At 40.8% G+C, this 16,739-nt stretch overlaps 1 long non-coding RNA gene across 1 annotated transcript in view; it reads left to right on the top strand.

The window, feature by feature from the left end:
• The window catches only part of LOC110257625, a 136,625-nt gene extending 130,238 nt beyond the window's left edge, over positions 1-6,387 (top strand). Inside the window, exons 4-5 of the long non-coding RNA XR_002340512.1 lie at positions 4,866-5,227; positions 6,169-6,387. This is a non-coding gene — a long non-coding RNA (uncharacterized LOC110257625). The remainder of the gene's footprint in view (positions 1-4,865; positions 5,228-6,168) is intronic.

Below are 16,739 nucleotides of genomic sequence, written 5' to 3' on the forward strand. Positions count from 1 at the left end.
TTTTAATTTTTTAATTTTATTATCCTTTGGAGTATTTGCCAATTCATGTTATGGAGCATAGAGGCTGAACCAAAATGAGTGGCCTAAAAACTTCAGCCATCCTTCTAGGATAAAAAATTAAAAAAAAAAAAATAGAGTTTAGGGGTACCAGTGTGACAAGGACGTGAGAGATGAAGATCCTTTGGAAAGGAAAACCACATAGAAGTAAGCCCCAAATGTCTGCCATTTCCTCTTAAGGCATTTGTCGATTCTTAAGTGGTGCATGAAGGTGGGAAGAGTAGGCAGTACTAGAAGCCAAGAATCTAAGCAAAAAGCATCTGCTGAAAAGCTAAATAGCTAAATGGAAATCTAGGCAGTCTCATGGTACTGGAGAGACTAATAATTAGAGTTGGGTCTGCTAGGGAGGTGAGGCCATTATAAATGTCTGCGGATTTTCGTTGATTTGCCCCTTTCAAAAAAGAGCTACTCCCTAAGGTAAAGACAAACAAAAAATGCATATGCCTCAAAACCCTAAAATCATAGGAACCTGCTGCTTGCATTAAGGTCATCTGCCTATATTCCATCTGCCTGCCAGAAGAATATTAAATTCACTCTGGAGGAAGATAAAATCTTCCAGAGCCCCATTTATTTTTCAGACTATTTTTCATGGATAAAGTCTGGCATTCAAATTAATAGCCATGCCAGGAAACTGGACCAGATGACTAAAAGGCAAGAGAAAAAAGGAAAAAACAAATCCATGTGATGGAAACAAACCATGGATGATCACAGTATTGAAGTTATCAGACATGGATTTTAAAATATCTTCAAGTAATGAGTTCAAGAAAAAGAGGAAAGGATTATTTCTCCAGTGGACAAAAATGATAAGAATCAAATGGCACTTCTAGAACAACAAAAAAAGTGATATTAAAATTAAGAGTTAAATAGATGAGTGTAACAGTACATTAGACAAACTAGAAGAGAGGATCGAGCAGCGGGAAGATTGCGGAAAATAACTGAATTGAAGCACGTGCCAGTAATAGGCTAGAAACTAAAAAAGGGTAAGGTGCAAATGGAATATAGTGAAAATGTCTACATTGTGTGGTTGGGATCAAAGTGAGGAGAGAATGGAGCAAAAGAAATATGTGAAGAAAAACTAGCCAAAGGTTATCTGAAATTTATTTAAATATATATATGTAAAGCCACGGATTCAAGACTCTCTTAAACCCAGATAGGATAAATACAAAGAAAAGCACACCTTGATACTTCATAATAAAAAAAAGAAAATCTTAAAAGCTGTCAGGGAAAAAAAGACACATGACCTTCTAAGAGCAGCAGTAAAACTGAAATCTGAATTTTCAGTAGAAACAGTGGAAGCCACTGGACTAGAGAATGATGTGGTTATAGTACAGAAAGAAAATACATGTCAACTTAGAATTGTTTCCGAAATGAGGTAAAATGAGGATTCTTTGACCAACAAAAACAGAAGGTATTTATTCTAGCAAGGACTCCACCCCCTCCCCCATAGAACTTAAAGAGAATTCATCAGGCAGGAGAGGCATGATCCCAAGTGGAAGGAAGCAAATGTAAGAAGGAACGGATAGCACTGAAATGGAAGAATGTGAGTAAATTAAATTAATATTCCCTTTTTAATAATAATAATATCTTCTAAGGGTTTGAATAAATGTAGAATTAAAGGAAGCAATGACAATAGCACAAACGTGGGAAATGATATAAATAGAAAAATTATTGTGAAGCCCTTGCATTATCTGAGACGTCATAGAGGTACTCATTTAAAGTAGACTCTATTAACTCGAGGATCCATTACAGGTAGCCATTAAAAGAACAATGAGAATATGTAACTAAAAAGATAATAGAATTTTTAAGTACTAAAATAATACAAAAGAAGGCAAGAAGAAAAAAGGAGCAAGGATAAGGTAGGACAAATAGCAAACTAATTATAAAATGGTATTTTTAACTCCAGATATATCAATAATTATTTTAACTGAAGCTAGACTAAATTATCCAAGTAGGAGTTCGTGTTGTGACTCAGCAGGTTAAGGACCTGACATTGTCTCTGTGAAGACGTGAGTTCTATCCCTGACCTCACTCAGTGGGTTAAGGATCCAGCATTTCTGCAAGCACAGAAGTTCATAGATGCAGCTTGGAGCCCGTGTTGATGTGGCTGTGGCACAGGCTGGGAGCTGCAGCTCTGATTCAACCCCTGGTCCAGGAACTTCCATATGCCACATGTGTGGCTGTAAAAAGAAAAAAAATATCCAAGTAAAAAATTTAATAAAATAAAATCCTATATATATTCCTATATCATATATATATATATATAAAATACCTAAATACTAGTAGCATATAGGAGTTCCCCTCATGGCACAGCGGAAACTAATCCGACTAGGAACCATAAGGTTGTGGGTTCAAACCCTGGCTGCACTCAGTGGGATAAGGATCTGGTGTTGCCATGAGCTGTAGTGTAGGTTGCAGACGTGGCTCGGATCCCAAGTTGCTGTGGCTGTGGTGTAGATTGGCAGCTACAGCTCCAATTAGACCCCTAGCCTGGGAACCTGCATATGCTGTGGGTGTGGCCCTAAATAGACAAAAGACAAAAAATAAAAAATATTAGTAGCATATATATTTTATTCCTGTAGTATTACATATATGTATATAAAATACAAGAAAACAGAAATGTTGAAAGAAACGGGATAGAAACAGACATATAAACCCTAATGAAAAAAAAAAAGCTGACATTGCTGTATTAACATCAGTCAGCAAAAACTTTAAGGGAACAAATATTACAAGGAATGAAAGAGATATTTATGAGAAAAATTTCAATTCATCAAAATAGATAGTAATTCATCAAGAAGATATATAATAAGACATAAATTTGTATGTACCTATCATCATAGCCAGAGTATACACCTGCGAAAAAGAGCAAACTGCTCCTATATGTAGCAGCGTGAATGAGTCTCATAGACGTGATACTGATGAAAGAATCCAGGCACCAAAGAATATGTCCTGTATAATCCCATGAAAATAAAGTTCAGAAGCAAGCAAAACAACTCTATGGGGAGGCGAGTCTGTGGTAACTGCCTTTGTGGGTCCAGCAGATACTGGCCAGTCAAGAGCTGAAGGGAGATTTGTAGGGTGCTGCTAGTGGTCTATATTTTGTTCCAGGTGATGCATGGGTGAGGCCACTTTTAAATATTCATGAGCTATACACTTAGGTTTTCTGTACTTTATAAGTATATATTATGATCCTATTTTTTTTTACTTTTTAAAAAAGGAAAGAAAATACATCTTCTCAAGAAATTTTAATATGCCTCAGATTTGAGAATCACAGAATCTGTGATTCTTGACCATGGGCTGATATTTGTGCTTCTTCAACCAGCTGTTGTATATGAGGCTCCAACCCCCAGCTGGACAAAGTGCAGCCTTGATAACCACTGGGCATAGGTATACTGATGGAGACCCCTCACCTAAACATCCTTCTCTAACCCAGGGTGTTTTACAGATTCCACTCTACCATAAAATTCTTCCTCTAGGAATTACTAGAACATGCCAACCATATACCTCATTACATCATCAGTGCCCCTTAAATAAGCTTCAACTCTTTTCTTTCACCAACAGCAAAAACCTAGAGTTCTTAGACCTATATGTGCACATATGGAAGTAGAAGTCCATACTTCTACAGTGGTTGTCTTAGCCAAAGATAAACAACTGAAAATATCATTTCCTTTTCTCCTGTCCACTTCAATGCCTTCTCTTGTTCCTGATTATAGACTCCAATTCCTAAACACTCACTTCACTTCAGGAATGGGCAGACAGCTTGATTTTAACACAAACTGATGGTAAGAATCTCTACTTCTGACCACAGATATTACAGGATTCATTGGGGGAGCAAAAGATTTTGGTTATTATATAGAGAGACTAGGAAAATGCCTCCTTGAGAACAGTTTAATAGCTAATGTGCTTGTTTTGCAAAATACTTAATACCAAGTTTAAATGGCTTGGACTTGGTGCAGTGATTGGACAATCTGGCCAGCCTTCAAAGACGTGCTTTCTCTCTCAATCTTAAGCAAAAAAAATTCCAGCAGAGCTGGACTAGCTTCTTACAGTGATATGATTAATGCACTTATTGATGTATATGTTTGTTGAAGGTGCCACTGGGTTTTCTCTGTCTGTGCTTTGGAACAGAGAAGTTTCTTGGAGAAAAAAATGTGCTTTATGTTTCTCTTAGATTTATTTATTTATTTGTTTTACATTATGATAAATTGCACTGTGTTTTGGGAAATTGAAATGGTACATGTTAAAGTAAAAGAACAACAGCGTGAAAGAACACAATATGGAAAGCAGCTGGAGCATCTTAAGATAAAAGGGGGAAATCAAAATGACAGAGAGTTTTAAGAGAATTAATTTCCTCTTCATCATCTAAACAAACAAAACTGTATCTACTAGGATTCATTGAGAGATGAGTGTTTGATAATGCTCCTGTTCAAAGCAGTTTGGTGTGATGGATTGGTATCCAGCCTCCACCACAAAGGAGCATTGTAGTCCAGAGTAAATTATTTTGTCTTTCTGTGCTTCGGCTCCCAAATTTGCAAAAACAGCGTTATAAGCATAGAAACAGCCCACATAAAGGGCTTCTGTGTGCCAGTGTTCTAAGCACTTTACATATATTAGTTCTTTAATCATCACAATGCAGTGAATGCTGTTACCATCATTCTCTACTTTACTGATGAGGAAACTGAGGCACAGAAGTGCTGACTGGCATGCCCGGGGCCACACAGCTAGTGAGTGGCAGAGATGGAATCACACCTAGGCTGTTGGCTCAGTGTCTGTGCTCTCAAAAGCATTAAATGCTACTGCTTCCCTTTTAGGTTTGAGCACATCACTTTCCTTAAACTGCTCCTCCCAGAATCGCCATCAGGATGAAATGCAAACTCCACAACATGGAATAGATGACCTTTCACGACAGAGCCTAATCCTGCATCTACAGCCTTGCCTGCTCTGGCCACCACAGCACTTTCACCCACTGGCCACACGGGGGACTCTCGTCATGTGTTCCCTGAATATCACCAGTGGCCTTTCAAGCCCTGGGCTCTGCGGGTGCTCCTGCCTCTGCCTGCAGCGCTTCCTTCTACTGACCACTTCTGCCCTGCTTTATGGACTCCTATGCTTCTTTCAAGTCTCTTAAAACCTGCATTTCCTCTAGGAGTTCCCTTGATTTCCCTGGGCACAGGTGAGTCACCACTTTCTATGTTCCAGGACAACTTAATGTGCATCTCTGCTGTAGTGTTTGTCACCTTGCATTGCAGTATTTTATGTATAGATCTATCTCTCCTGTCAAACCATGGTTCAGACAGACAATGGGCCTTTTCTCTACCAGCCTCAGGAATTAGTGATACTAGAGCACTGTGTTGAGAAGGATTCTGAGGCCATACTTTCTTTTTTAATTTTAGTGCTACACCCGCCACATATGGAGGTTCCTAGGCTAGGGGTCCAATCAGAGATGTAGCTGCCAGCCTACGCTAGAGCCACAGCCATACCAGAAACAAGCCTCATCTACGACCTACATCACAGCCTATGGCAATGCCCAATCCTCAACCCACTGAGCAAGGCCAGGGATCGAACCTGCATCCTCATGGATGCTAGTCAGAGCCATGACGGGAACTCCCTGAGGGCATATTTGAATTCAATGGGAGAACGTTAAATGTAGACTTCATGAGGGCAGAGATCTTACCTGAATTTTATACCTTGGTATCTCTAGCGCCGGCTCAGTCTGAATACACAGTAGATACTCAGTATTTGGATGAATGAATAATAAAGGCACAATGTCTCCTGTGATAAGCGAGGTGAATGCGGCGACATTCATGCCAGGTGTTTTACATCCCTCTAATAGTCACTGAACTCTTTAAGGTCAAAGAAAACTTCTTATTTATCTTACTATCTTTGATGCCTCGTTTAGTCCATTGAACAAAATATTATTGCTCAATAAATACATTGCTGAAGGAAGACCTTTAAAATGGAAAGAGTCTGTACAGATGCAAGGCATGGAAGAGGAAAACCAGGTCATGTGACTCGTTCTCATTTCTGTTCTGTGATGAGCCAAGTGGACCCTCGCAGGAAGCAATGTTTGCCTGAAGATGTGTTCATTGATGTGTGACGCTCTCGCCTCCGCAGGCAAAGTTCCAGCAGGTCTGCCTGAGGGTTAGAATGAAGAAGGAGATGGCAGCTACCAGAGGGGGTGAGAGATGGTGAGACGCTCTTTGCATGTGTCGTTTTCTCCTCCCGTCCTCAGGAGCACCTTCATCTGCCCCACTTGTTTCCCTCGCCCCTCCTCTCCCAGATCTGCGAGTCTGGGGCTTGTCCCAGAAGTAAGTAAAGCTCTCCAAGGCCTTTCCTAGGCTGTCTGAATCTGAATCATTATTTGTTTGGTCGTGTTTTGAAATTGCTTTCTCCAAATTGTTACACGACAAGAGGTGGGAGCTTAATCCTAAAAAGGATAACTGTATTTTATAACGAGGGAAGGCCAAGTGGGAAGTTTCCATTCAAGATGCCAACCTGACATTTCTGTGACTCCTGTATATAAGGATATACCAAGAGTTCCCATTATGACTCAGTGGAAACCAATCTGACTAGTATCCATGAGGATGCAGTTTCAATTCCTGGCCTCGCTCAGTGGGTTAAGGATCCGGCTTTGCCGTGAGCTGTGGTGTAGGTCACAGATGTGGCTCGGATCCTGCGTTCCTGTGGCTGTGATGTAGGCTGGAGGCTACAGCTCTGATTCGATCCCTAGCCTGGGAACTTTCATATGCCACCGGTGCAGCCCTAAAAAGACACACACACACACACACACACACACACACACACACGAGATATACTGTTTACTTATCAGTTAACCGTGGATCCCACTCTTTGGAGGGCACCAGAATGTCTCAATGAAAAAAGCAGAAGACCCGAAGGAAGAGAAAACAAAGGAGTCTGGCCAATTAAACAACACTTGAGCAGCACCAAGGGGCCCAGTGCACATAGCCATCTCCAAAAGGTGCTGATGATGTAACTGGTGAAACAAACAAGCCTGCACTCTCTGAACAGGTTCTATTTTCAGACCTGCTCAAATAGCTCTTCTGAGAAGATGTGAACAATAAAAAGGCTTTACTCTTCACAGAAAGAAATGGAATGTAACATCTTTTTTGTTTTAATTGACCTGAATTGGCATAAATTAACTTAAAAATAATTTGGTGACATTCTTTGAAATGTTCTGGGAATGTCTGAAGTAATCATAAAACCAAAGATAGTTTGGGGAGGGTGTGTGTTCTGATCTCTTTCTGGGGCTTAAAGTGAACTCACTAGGAGACTTAAAGCAGAGCTGTCCAGTAGAATTTTCTGCAGTGATGGCAATGTCTACATTTGCTCTATCCAATATGGTAGCCACTGGCCACATGTGGCTACCAAGCGTTTGAAATGCAGCCAATGTGATCTTATTTCATTCTTCTCTTCAAAATGAGTTTTAAAAGAGAGGCAGGCAAATTATCTTCATCTTCCTTAACATACATATTTATCTAAAACTCGAAGCCATTATTCAAGCTGAGTCATTTATAAATTCTAAAACCCTAAGGATTTTGGTATCAGGAGCTATACCTGACCAAAAGAAGCCACAAAGACCCACCTACTTTTAACCATTTGCCTGGAATATCCTGAACCCCTGACACCTGTTATCTATATCCTCAGGACCAAATGTTCCCCAAAGATCTTTGCTAATCCTTACCAGCTCTGACATGCTTAGCCACTTTTTTGCTATGATCACAGTGCCTCCTCTGCCATGTCCCTCACTTGCCGACCTTGGGTCCCTGGGAGTAGCCCTGAAAGTGATCACACCCAAGTTCCTCATTTCGTGTGGTAGGTACTACGACACAGATGGAGAGGTTGATTTGCAGCGCCTCTCACAGGGAGTTACCATTCTCTGTTAAAATCTTGCCCTTTTCCTCAAAGTTCCTCTCTAGTGGCACACTTCCCTACAAAGCTTTCTCATATTGTTTTTGTACCCATTGATAATCCCTCTGTGTATTCCTGTAGCACACTGGCTAAAATGTCCCCTTGGGAACAAAGTCTTGCATTATTTCATCACTCTTTTCTTAACTAGAATATAGAAATCCAGAAAATAGAGACTGTTCCTTTATCCGTCTTCCCACACAATGCCATGTATCAGAAGATGTGTGCGTAGAATGCTATTGAAAGCTAAAAATGACAAGCTTGTCCTGACTCCTAAGAGAATATTATGTACCCTAAAGAGCAAAAGAGTAGCGTAATCCTGTCAGTTCTCCTTCTCTATAAACTGTAGAAGAAAAATATTTGCTTAAATTTCCTTTACATTTAAATGGCCATGTTTGATAGACTATGTCCAAGCACATACTTTAAAATTAAAATTATTTCCAACATAAGTCAGTCAATTCAATTTGGCAAGTACTCATTAAATTCAAAGGCCTTATACTATAGTTTAAAGGACAACACTATTCACACATGAAGGAGATTAATATGACCCAATATAATTTAATTCAAATATTTATTGAATGCCCACTGTGAGCCCCAAAAGGTGTAGCTCAGAGCTATTCAAGGTTGGTGTCAGCAGAAGTAACTAAAGATCACTTTACCCACATTGAGAGAATTCAAATAGGCTTTATATGACAGTAGAAAATAGCAAAGCTGATAATAGGAAAAAGAAAAGTTGCCAGTTCCAGGAATTAGCTAAACAGTGGTGCTGATACAGAGATGTATGGGCTCTGCATAAACTAGGGGGGGCCTCAGAGTTGAGGTTAATTACTGAGAAGTGGTGGAAATATTGCTATTTGAAAGGTGGGGGCAACCAGCCGTGGCGGGGACAGAAGACTGAACTTGACTGCTCAGGCAATAGGGAAACATACTTGAACAACAGAGGGACACAGGGAGGTATATGAGATGTATGCTTAGATTATGGTTGTATAGTGGCAAGAAGAAAAACTTTCATCTCTTTTAAGAAAAATGGTCAGAATGATTCAAGAATGTATTGTTTTATGGGTTTTCAGGGACTTAGGGGAGAAATGAAAGCTGTTTCCAAGTTTGGAGGTTACAAGAGTGGAAGGATGCTCTACAGATGAAGAGAGAAAGGGAAGAGTTCGTGTGGTAAGAATAGGACACATTGAGGGTGAAATGATTACAGACTTGGAGATGCCAAATTAGTTTCAAAATAGGAAATTTGAACTAGAATTAAGGGTGAAGATGAGGACAGTGGCTTTCATATCAAGAAAGACTACTCTGCTCTTCTCCCAACCATGCATTCATTCTTTCCTCTTAGGCTACATAATATGGAAGTCTAGGACAGGCCAGTGTTAGAACCTGGTTGAACTGAAGATACTATTTCTAAGGGCGTCCAGACTTTACTTTGCCCAAGGCTTTACAGGGCCTTCCATCTACTAGTTCATCGCTTTATGAATTGCCCATAAACAGATGGTCTCAATTTGAGTTGAGAACTGGACCTTGGAAGAGTAAGAGTTTTTTGTTCTGTGTATAATGACAATGGTTGGGGTGGGGTGGGGGATAGTTTGTTCACTTATGTGGCTTTCTGATGTGAGTTCTAACACAGTGACCATGTTTCCTAGTTCTTACTTACCTGAGACTAGAAAGCACATAGTTTGCCAACTATACTCTCACTCGAAACCTCTCTCCCAGACTTGGATCTCTACACCTCACTTGCCCACCACATACACACCTACTCCCATATCCAGCTAGTGTCTTAAGATGACTTGCTCCTTTCTCCATGGCTGCCAGTGAGGTCCTTCTCCAGCAGAAAAGAGGCATCTCCATGCCTCTGCCTTATAACATCTCTTCAAAGTTGAGATGTTATGTGATGACTCCAAAACCAAGACTCATGCCTCTAATGTTTTCCATATTGGTATCTTTCCAGTTCTTTCTTGGTCTCTGGAATTCTTTACATGCAGACTCTTCAGATCACTCAGTTTGCTGCTACTCCAAGCAAAGAGCTGACTTTTAGGGAAATTATGGCCAGAGTTGGTGCTTTGCTGGTGGCATATCCAACTTTTCAGAGTCCTTCTTAACCTTCCAGTTTCTGTCCACATTACTCTAGCTGAGGCCAAAAATAAAGCCTTGTCAGTCTCTAGTACTGCTATTTAGTATAGAGCTCCAAGCAAAATACATACCATCTTAGCTCATCACTCCTACGTGTCTACCCCTTAATTTGAGTACTCATCTTTTCAGATTCTCACAAAGAACCTGGGAAAAAATCTCATAGGAATGATAAAAAATATGTGTGACCCCATTCTGTGTCATACCCAAGGTTGTTGTTTTCCAACTATTGTCCCTGGACTGAGCTCCAAATCCCAGGTCTCTCTGAGGTTAGGGCAATTTCCCTACTTAGTTAAGGACAGAGCATATGAGAGGACAAAGCCCTCATCACAGGTTCTTACCTGCAAATCTATTGTCAGAGTGGATGTGCACAGTCATCTTCTCTGCCCAGAGACTCAAGGACTCCATTTATGAATAGAATCTTTACCTCTTATTTCATGCCTGGAATCGGTGGAGGATACCCAGCTTAGTCGCACACACACACAAGCCCTCACGCCAATAATAGTAATGAGTAACAAGAATCACAGACTACTAAAAACAAATTCTTTCAATAACAAGGATCCTGTGTTTCAGGAGATGTAACCAGCAATTCCACAAGGTTGTTTGACTGAAACCAATTGCCTGATCTTAGGTAAAGCATATCCCATTTTCTTTGAAATCTTTGATATGAACTAGAAGTTAGTTTAGATAATCAGTTTCAAAGTAAAGATTAAATCATACTTCATTACCCCAGTTGAGTCCAAAAATTCCTTGGTCAGGACTTCCAATCATTTCCAGTCATTTGTAAAAGACAAAACATTGCTACTTTGATAACCCTGCTGATTGTTTCAAGCTGGCCTTTATGAAGCTGAAAACGATACTGGTTCCAAAATATCTGATAGCTCAATGGGCCTATTTTTTTTACTGCCAGTAAAATAATAGCTTGGAAGAAAGTGAAGGAAAAATAAGTCCAAACTGTAAGTTATGAGAATAAGTTGGACCATATCATCTCTCTGAGAGTATGACTGATTTGGCTAATAATCTTTCAGGAAGTGCATCAAAATGCAGCAGGAGTGGATTCTGATTTTTTTCTGACACAGTATGAATTGTAAAAAATGGAAAAACACTGCAAGACAAAAAGTATAATTCACTTATCGTCATCTGATGCTGATTGGAAATAGAAAGTTCCATCCTAAATTGTTCTAGCAATTTTTCATACCCACAGCATGTCTAGGTAAAAACAGCTGGCTCATGATCAGAATTTAAATCACGGCAAGACTTTTAAATGCTTATTTTATTTAAAAGGTCACAGCTTTAAATATTGTTCAGAGAACTTTCAGTGAGAGGTAGCATAAAAAGGAGAGCAGGAATAGAAAAAGGAGTCAAATGGACAGAAGGTTCCTCTACTATCAAGAGAGGCCAGTGCAACCATCAAGACAACACTGGGGAAGTTCAAACAACTATTTGTAGAGCAATTGTATTGAGAAAATTTCATATAGGTGCTTTTGCCATTGTTGATGGGTGATGGAATGAAGAATCCTAGCTTCATAAATGGTTTCAATCTGTGACATTTATATTCCTGTAAAGTCATCTTTATTCCTGAAATCTCTGGAAGATTCATTATACCTGCCACACATTTTATAGGAAACGTATTTGATTCTGATTCTATTGTATTATGTATAAGAGCACATCTTCAAGATCAAGTCAAATCCCCCTGCACAGTCTAGAAGATCAGTCATCATCTGCTACTATGTCTCTGGTCTTTTCTTCCCGGCTCCTCCCACCATACCAACTATGTTAATGGGCTTGGAGGTTCCTGATCAAGCGATGTATTTCCCATGTGGTTGTGTTCTCAAAAGTGATTCTCTCTGCCTTCACTCTACAAGTCCAGTTTCATGCTGAACCCTCCAACAACTGGCAGATTTCTCCCAATAGATCTTGCTGAAGCTCCCCTTGCCTAGTTCAGCAAAGTGGGATTGCTTCCTTCTAGCAGACCAACCCCAATGCTGCATATAGGTCTAGACTTACAAAGTGATACTCTCTGGAGTCAGTTCCTAGGCTCCCAGCTTGGAGGCACTGGCAGTCTGTGGGGCTCAAGCCCCTGTGGGGAGTTCTCATGTATCTGACCACAGGTGTATCAAGCTGAGAAGCTGCATCTCAAATCATAGCAAAATGAAGCCATCAGGCATACATCTTCTTAAAGGGTGTGGGGAGCTGGGAGAGGGAAGGGTTATCTAGTAAGATAGAAGTCAGAGAAATGAAATGATCCCAGAGGCTAAAAGCACAGTCAGATGCAGTACCTCAAGCAACACCTTGTAACTGTGGACATAGGTGAGACCTGAGGGCCTCAATACATAGAAAAATACCTGGGTGTGATGAACTAGATTAGAGAGCTGCAAGTCAAATTATTCATGGAACAGCTATGATTTTAGTTCAAGCTTGGTGACTCAACATCACAGTTATTTTCTTCTTTTATGTCCAGTTGATTCCCTAGAGTATGTATTTCCCAGGATCATTGTGACCGAGCCAGGCCCTGTGGGGCTCCGGGGCACCCAAGCCTTTCTGTGTCCTCCATTTCTTGTGTTTAGGGAATACGCTTCAGCCTCCATGACCTTCCCTGAGTTCCAAAGGGCAGGTTCAAGCAGTAGCTAATCAGAGAAGGGAAGGGATGGATGCACAGACCAGGGAGGAACAGTCAAGAGACAGTAGTGCAGCCTTGGGGGGCAGGGTCCTGGTTCCTCTTCAAGGAACATACATAACAACATCTTTGAGTCTTTCTGCAGAACAAACCCTCCCAACAAATGGAAGAGGGGCCATTCTTCATTCCAGAAAAAAAGGAGGACCACCAGAACCAGTCCTGGGGCCACTAAACACCAGCTCTGAGAGGCAATGCAAGCTTGCCTCTACCTTGATCCTTATCTATGGCCCTCCTCTCACTCCCCAAACTATAAACCACCTCCTGAAATCTCCCAAGGGGGCCACAGACTTTATTAAGGCATTAGCCTCCTGTGGTCCCCTTTGCCCAGCAAAGCAATAAAGCTATCTTTTTCTCCTTCGACCAGGACTCTTCGCTGTTCTGTTCAGCACCGGGAGACAGAGGCTGAGTTTCAGCAACATCATGACGCCTCTCTTCAAACTTGTCTGGTCGGAATCCCAAAGAAAAGTTATGATGTCCTTTTTCAAAATGGAGTTTAACATTACATCTTATTGTAACACTTAAAATTCCAAAATTGTCCTTTCCTTAAATATTACGATATAAGCACCTTTCTTATTCTCTGCTGTAAGGGAAAACATTTTTGGAGTTAGGGTGGCCTGGCCAACCCTCATATTAAAGAGTAGAGAAAATGTAAGTTTAAGGGAACATGAGCATAAAGGAAATGTAAATTAAGCCCCTCAGCTCAGGCCACAGGAGTGTTTTCCTTCTGGCGCTGGCTCAGTTCTCTAAGAAGCTGAGCGTGCTTTGTTTTAATACTATGATGTAACTTTGTCATGGGTAAAACAAGCTTTAATGTCAGATCAATAATCCATGCGTCTCAGTGCTGAGGATGTCCTTGGTGAACAGATTCAGGGACCTCTGTGGAAGGGTCCCTGAGCAAGGAAATAATCATTCATACTTTGGTTCTGCTGAATGGTAATGCTTCTTGTTGCTAAAACTCAGCCTCTGTCCACCATTGTCAAATAGAAACATGGAGACAGAGTTTTGGTTGAAGGAAAAAAAAGATAGCTTTGTTGCTTTGCCAGGAAAAGGGGGCCACAGCGGGCTAATGTCTTAAAGACTGTGCCCCGCTTGGAGGGCCTTAGAAAGTGGTTTTATGGTTTGGGGAGTGGAAAATGGTGCAGGGTAAGGCAAGCTTGCATTGTCTCTCAGAGCCGGTGTTTAGCGGCGCCAGAACTGGTTCTGGTGGTCCTCCTTCTTCCCTGAATGAAGCATGCTATTAAGTAGTTCTTTGATTGGTTGGGGGTTTTAGTTCTGCAGAAAGATATTGTTATGTATATTCCTTGAAGAGGAACCAGGACCCTGCCCCAAGGCTGCACTATTATTTCATGACTGCTCCTCCCTGGTCTCTGCATCGCCTCCCTTCCCTGATGGGCAGCTGCCCTTTGGGACTCAGGGAAGATCATGGAGACTGAAGTTTATTCCCTGAAAACAAGAAATGGAGGACACAGAAAGGTTTGGGTGCCCAGGAGCCCCACGGGGCACTAGCTCGGTTACATTCTGGTAGACAGGGGACATTTGTCTTAACACAGTGCTAATTTTTCTAAGGACTGGTTGGTATGTTGAGTTGGCTGAAGGTGATAATCCTCCTCTCAGTGTGATCTTGGTATAGCTGTCCCAGTGTTTATGTACACTTATAATTGGACCAGGGTTTGTATTGAGGATCAAATATTGAAATAGAATGAGGAACATTCAAGTTCCAGTGGTGACATTTTATTATCACTCCTCCAGTTATTGGTTTGTAAAGCATTGTCAGATAAAACAGAGCCAGCTTGGTGATGTGATGTATGAAACAGAATTTAGAAAAGAACTCAATAAAATCCACTGGGAATAATGTTAAATTTAAATTTTATGGTAAAACCATCATCTCCTGCAAAACACTCATATGTGGTAAATACTTATGAGAAGACCTAGGCTCACTGAAAACTGAGAGTAAAGAGAAACTAGGGGAACTGGTGAACAAAATGTAGGAAACCCGGATCTCATCTGATTTCTAGGATACCCATTCTTCTCAGCTTTATAATCTGAGGAAAGATTAGAAACCTGTAGGTGCCTTACCTTGTTTTGTTTGTAGATGACACTAATGATTAAAACGTTCAAACTTTAGCACATGTTAAGATTTTCTGGCACCAGAATGGCGACATTGTGTGGGGGCCTTCTCTTTGCTAACTTATTAGACCTAATTACGTAGGGCATGTGTGATTTTTACCCCTTTGAACAACATTTTTTCGATGCCCTTGAAACCATAAACCAAGCAGGTTACTGGAAGCCCCCTTCTCTCTCCAACCTCTTATGCCAGTTGCTTCAGGAAGAAAGGGTTTTAAGCTAATACTAATTCAAGGAACAAGAAGTGCTTAAGTGTGATTCCGATGTGCTTGACCTCCATCACACTTCCTTATTACCTTGAGAAGAAATCTGTCTGGAAAACAATGTAGGGACCTATTTATCATGATGGAATACAAGGGACTCCCATTCATAATTTGCATTGTAATCTGCTTATTGTCAAAAAGGATGGCTTAAGATAACAGCCTTACACCAAAATCATTAGGTTTGACAGACATCCTCCCAGATTCAATAGATTTATATTCATTCTTCTTTTTTTAAATTTTACTTATTTATTTTTTTTATTTTATCCCGTGTGGCTTGCAGCATAACTACTCGGCGTTGCTACTATATTCATTTTTCTAATGGAAATTTAAATTATTTCATTCTACGCAAAGTACACTTTGGCAAGTGTGTACCCCAAAGGGTTTACCAGGAAGTGTAATGCTTAACATTAAACTTTCTATTTTGTATGCAAAAATCCCTGGCAGAGTGCCTGATGCTCAAAACATAGTCGCTGTTGGGATAATGCAGATGATGATGGCAGTGGTGCCACAGTGCTATCAACACCATTGGGCAATTTCATGTGCTACCCTCCAAAGAGTAAAAAATCCACCTTATGGAAGGGATGCTATGAAGTATCACAATTAGCCGTCCCCCTAAATGTTTGACAGATGTCTTTCACCATATAACATTAATTGGAATTCCGAAGCCACACAACAGAAATGGCCGTTGTTTAGTGGAATTCATTTTGAGCGGCTTGTGAAATTATTCTCCACAATCTATCAGACAGACTTATCAGTGTTTGACAGCAGCTGAAAATTTGGCTCCTTAGATGTTTTCTAGAGGGATCTCATTAAAAGAATAAAGTGTCTTTTTCAGTTGAGAACATGGGGTGCCTGGCCTAGATCTGGACAGTAGGAGCAGCAGGAGACTGCAGACAGGTAGAGCCTCCTGATGGGCTGCTGGTGGGAGGGCCCGGACGATCGCCCGAGGGCTGCTGTCTTCTGAGCAGCACAGTGACAGGGTGGACACTGGGGTACGTGTGCGTTATGGAGAACGAAGCTCTCTCTGCACTATGCTCCTCAAATAAGTCACGGAGATAACAGAGCTAAGGCAGCTTCATCGATGTGGTTTTTCATGAATGGGATAATTAGCTTTACTGACTATCACTGGGTATAAATTCCCCTTTCTGAGCACTCATGGAAATGTCTAAATTATAAGACAGGCACCCATTATAATAAAATTATATTAAGTTTAACTAACAGGAATCACTTTTTAACACAGATCAAACATTAAGTGCCCAGGAGTTATTTAGAGACTCAAAGATGGCCTAGCTGACTTCCGCATTCAGTCTTCATTGACTGTTCATGTAGTGGATGATATATAGCAACTCTAATTTTATTTATTTATTTTTTTTAGGGTTGCACCCACAGCATACGGAAGTTCCAAGGCTAAGGGTCTAATCAGAGCTACCGCTGCCAGCCTACACCACAGCCACAGCAACATGGGATCCAAGATGCATCTGTGACCTACACCACAGCTCACAGCAATACCGGATTCTTAACCCACTGAGCAAGGCCAGGGATCAAACCCACATCCTCATCGATCCTAG

Source organism: Sus scrofa, chromosome 18, assembly GCF_000003025.6.
Source record: "Sus scrofa isolate TJ Tabasco breed Duroc chromosome 18, Sscrofa11.1, whole genome shotgun sequence".
Lineage (NCBI taxonomy): Eukaryota > Metazoa > Chordata > Mammalia > Artiodactyla > Suidae > Sus > Sus scrofa.